Source organism: Lactuca saligna, chromosome 8, assembly GCF_052625555.1.
Source record: "Lactuca saligna cultivar CGN05327 chromosome 8, ASM5262555v1, whole genome shotgun sequence".
Classification (NCBI taxonomy): Eukaryota; Viridiplantae; Streptophyta; class Magnoliopsida; order Asterales; family Asteraceae; genus Lactuca; species Lactuca saligna.
The window spans coordinates 160888082-160892698 of NC_136424.1; the positions used below are offsets into that span (position 1 = coordinate 160888082).

The window sequence follows — 4617 nt, forward strand, 5'->3', positions numbered from 1 at the left end:
TGGCGTTATATTTTATTATTATTTTCGTTTGTCGGTATATTTGAATATTCACATGATATTGTAACACTTCAATAATGTGAAAACTTTTCTTTGAACATTCACAAGCAATCCACCTCTACATAAAGTCCGGTTCCTTTGGTTAACATCATACGTATAAGTTCGTTTATAGTACGTACGCTTCTATTTAGTAACAATTTTTTGAGTAAATTACACGAATGGTCCCTATGGTTTAGAGTAATTTATGTGTTTGGTCCCTAACTTATTTTTTTAACTCGGAAGATCCCTACTGTTTGTTTTTATTACACGCTTGGTTCCTATCTCAGCTAAAAAGACTATTTTGCCCTTGAGTTTTTAACTTATCTAAATAAACACATCCCCAAATCCAACCCCCTCACATTATCCTACCTAACATACCATTTTTTTCTATTAAAATAATAGTCTTTTTTGGTAAAACAGGGACCAAACGTGAAACAAAAACAAAAGTAGGGACCAAACGCGTAACAAAAACAAACATTAGGGATTTTCCGAATTAAAAAAATAAATTAGGGACCAAATGCGCAAATTACCCAAAATCATAGGGACCATACGTGTATTTAGAAGATTTGATTACCAAGCAACGGAGATTGAGTGAACCAATATAAATAGAGGTTTATACCATCGATCTTAGAGCACACATACTGGTGCCGGAGGGAACACCTTCCCACCACTTGGCACGGTAAAAGAGAAGCCTCTACTGCAAGGTTGTCGTGATGATTTATAACCCAAAATGAGTAGTTTTACAAAATAATAATAATAATAATAATAATAATAAATTATAAAAAAACATATAAATACCCTTAAACTTTCTTATTTTTTTGAGCCATTTTAATAAAACATTCTTCCAATATACTCTACTATTTGACTAGAAGTCTAGAACGTACGTAGGTGAATGCGGTATCAACGCGTAAGCGTGCAATATAACACATGTTGGGGTTGGAAATAAAATATTTTTATATAATGTTTAGTCTTCTAATTTTTTTCTATTAATAACATATTTCATTTATTAATTTAATATATTTTATTTTTCTTATTAAAAAGGTGAAAGTTGGAACGCAATAGAAAGATTACAATTTTCAAACACTACAAAAATATGTCATTTATTGGCACACAAAAAATATCACTAAAAACCACAAAATATGTCACTAAAGGCTTTTCAGAGAATGAGCGGCACACATAATAAGTATCACTAGAAATGCCTCCACTAAAATCCTTTAGTGGCGCTTATTTTTTGTGACGCTGCAGCTTTTAATGCTTTTGTGACATATTTTTATTTGCCATGGTAGAATTTTTGTTTGTGGCACATATTTTGTGACGATAAATACTAATTCAATTTTAGAATTTATGCTGATTTAGTGACACTTTTTAATTGTCATAGTGCAATTAAAGTTTTTGTAGCATATATTTTGTGCCATGAAATACTAATATGATTTTAGAATTATACTACTAACAGTGACATACTTTTTAGTTATGATATAAAATAAAAAACTAATGAAAATATAATCCACATAAAATAATAAAAATTTCACTGTTTTACATCAATGCCAAATATGTTTAAATGTCAAACCACATAGTCATTAAATATATAAAAAAACAAAGTAACAAAAGTAACAAATATATATATATATATATATATATATATATATATATATATATATATATATATATATATATATATATATATATACAATTCATTACAGCTGAACATTTTCCCCAGACTTCATGTAATTTTGTAAACTTTGACCCGCTTCCTAATTGTATCAACATTGTCGTCTTTACTGAGTTTTCTCCCCTTTATAAAGAATCGAAATGTTAAAATAAGAAAAATAAAGCAACCTGAGTTTGCAGCTCCAATGATCCCAAGATGATTAGCATTGAATAAACCACTCAATAAAGCAACCTACATAAATTATTTTTTTAATAATTAAACGTCTTTGACAAAAAGAAGCTATGGGAAGATAAGTATCTTAAAATAAGGCACAGATGAAAAGTCAATGTTAACTTACCTGTGCCTTAGTTTGTTCAAGTTCTTGTTCAAGATGAAGCAGATTCAAACGACTAACTTGTACCGAACATATAGGCTTACTAATAAGAAAATGCAAGGTTCATAATAAGTTGTTAAATGAAAGCATATTAAAAAAATGATAATTTTATGCATATTTTTGTATAACTAGATGACAATTTAAACTTCATAACATAAAATAAAAGACAATTTTTAGAATTCTAAATTGAAAAGGAAAGTGATTTCTCTTGCATATCCCCTACCTTTTTCTGCAAATGGATTTTACGAGGTTCTTCAGTATTTGAACCTGTAAAGTAAACTTTAGTTATTAATAGTAACTAAAAGTAGAATAGCATGACTTCTAATATCGATCAATAGCAAGGCTAGTCATTGGCATATTGTACCTTATCACATGATTTACTTGCTTCTTGATCGAAATGATTAGAAGATCCAATTGTTGTGTGTCAAACATTCTCTGACTAAAAACACAACAATATACATTTTTTTCTTCAGAAAAGCAATAAAAGTCATGAGAATAACAAGAAAGATGAGCATTTAAATGATTACATGGTTGTCTAGCTTTGCATCCATCCCTATAATCATGGTAGCATATGCATCCTCATAGTTGTTTCCTTTGAAATCTCCCCATATACTAAAATAATGTATAAGATCATCTACATCCATCCTCTTTGAGTTGAGATACTGATTAGATGAGGAATTCATGGTGTTTTGTTAGTCCAATGAATATGCAACAATAAGCTTAAACTTCAACGTAACATCTTCACCATTAAAGAAAAAACTATGAGAATGAAAGTAAAAGCAATCATACATGTTAGTTATTACTATGGACTTATGGAGATTTCAGGGTTTAAACCATCACACTTTTAGCTAGTTTTTATAAAGGCAAACCCCCTTTCTTTAGCTGCTTTTCACTCTGCAATCAATGTTTTTTGAATATCTCCCTGCAATAGCAACAAATATGTTAAATTTAATAATAAATTCATTGCATGTGATGCATAATAGAGAATACATATGCATGGAATATTGTTCCGTGAATGAATAATGGAGAAGCAGTTGGCCCATAACAACCTATGACTCGACCTTATTTATCCACTAGCTCTTAGGAACAACTTTTTGCTTTATACTCTCACAATTAACATCCTTAAATTGAAAATGGAGATACCAACAATAACAAACATGACTGAAAGAAGCAGGAACACAACTACTATACTATTATTCATCCTGTTTTGCATTCCATCACACAGTAATGACTCAATGACTCATCAAACTAGAAATCAACTCATACCATATACATAAATAGACGAAATCAACATAATAAATCGACCAATGATCATAAATCGATCAAGAAATACAATTCAAGTAATTGGAATTTAGGTCTGCAAAATCAACCCTCAAATAAATCACCACTAAACTCGTTGAATATATGTCGAAGCATGAAATCGAGAAGCAATAGTTGTGAAGAATTCAATTTATAAGGGAGACGAAGATAATTAGGGACGAAAAATAGGGAGCACACCCCTGTAAGGTTCGAAGTGATGACGTGAATTTGGGAATTAATTCTCCATTTTTTTTAGAACGGAAGTAATAGAATTAGGTATCTATTCTTTGAAGTTTAAACTAATCAAGTGATTTTCTGGTTATCTAATATTGATTATTCACTTCACTTTAAAGCCTCGCATCCAAACAATGTTATCTTCTGGTTGAGATAATCGATTTCGATGGTTAGAGTGAAGAAAAGAGTACCTGATGAGCGGAGAATAGATGGAGATTTGTTGTTGAGAGTCTAAATTTCTATTGTATAGTGGCAGATAGTGTCACAGTGGTGTAGCGTAGCAACGTTGGTATTGTGATATCAGAGATGGAAGCAGTGAGCGGCAATGGCAGTATCGAGGTAGTGTTAGGTATCGGAGCGTATGAGAGAGAAAAGAGATTGACGAAATTGGGGTAAAAAACCAATTAGTCTCTGCTCTCTAAGAACTACAAAGTAAAAGGGGACAAGTATAAGAAACCGGGAAATGTTAAATTTCACATATACTTTTTAGCTATAAACATTGATTCATTATTGAACAGGGAATAAGAATAAGTTCAATCTTTTTAGTGGCACAAAAATAAATCAGTAAAATTGCACAATAAAAATTTAGTGGCATATAAAAATATATGACACAAAATATAAAGTTTTTAGTGGCATTTTAAATTTTTATGCCATTAACAAATTTTAATATTAGTGACATAAATTTTTAAGTGTCATTAAATATATTAAATTTCTAATGGCATATAAAATATGTCACTAAAAACATAGTATAGTGGCATAAAAAAGATATGACATTAAAAATATATGTCACTAAATGCAATTTTATTTGTAGTGAAGGTTGTGAGATGGTTGATGGATGAAGTGAGTATAAATTGACGTTGATATTGACATAGCTAGGGATATAAAAATGAAAATAGGACAATACCCTCCATCCTTAGAGACACCAAAATGGAAACGAGATGGAAGATAAGGAAGTGTAGAGACAATTGACTATAACAGAAGTGGTGTTTAGTGAGGTTGCAAGAGA

The 4617-nt window shown here is 30.4% G+C and overlaps 1 long non-coding RNA gene across 3 annotated transcripts; it reads right to left on the reverse strand.

Annotated features, from left to right (window-relative positions):
• Positions 1-1693: 1693 nt before the first annotated feature.
• LOC145011555 (uncharacterized) lies at positions 1694-4058 on the reverse strand. Of its 3 annotated transcripts, XR_013664148.1 has the most exons (8): positions 3803-4056; positions 2868-3000; positions 2606-2740; positions 2443-2517; positions 2302-2345; positions 2043-2121; positions 1873-1936; positions 1694-1787 (listed from the first exon to the last, which is right to left on the reverse strand). It is a non-coding gene; the product is annotated as an uncharacterized LOC145011555 (long non-coding RNA). The 3 variants fall into 3 exon arrangements; XR_013664147.1 differs by having other exon boundaries at positions 1711-1936; positions 2302-2357; positions 3803-4058; XR_013664146.1 differs by having other exon boundaries at positions 1711-1936; positions 3803-4055.
• Between the last annotated feature and the right edge of the window lie 559 nt (positions 4059-4617).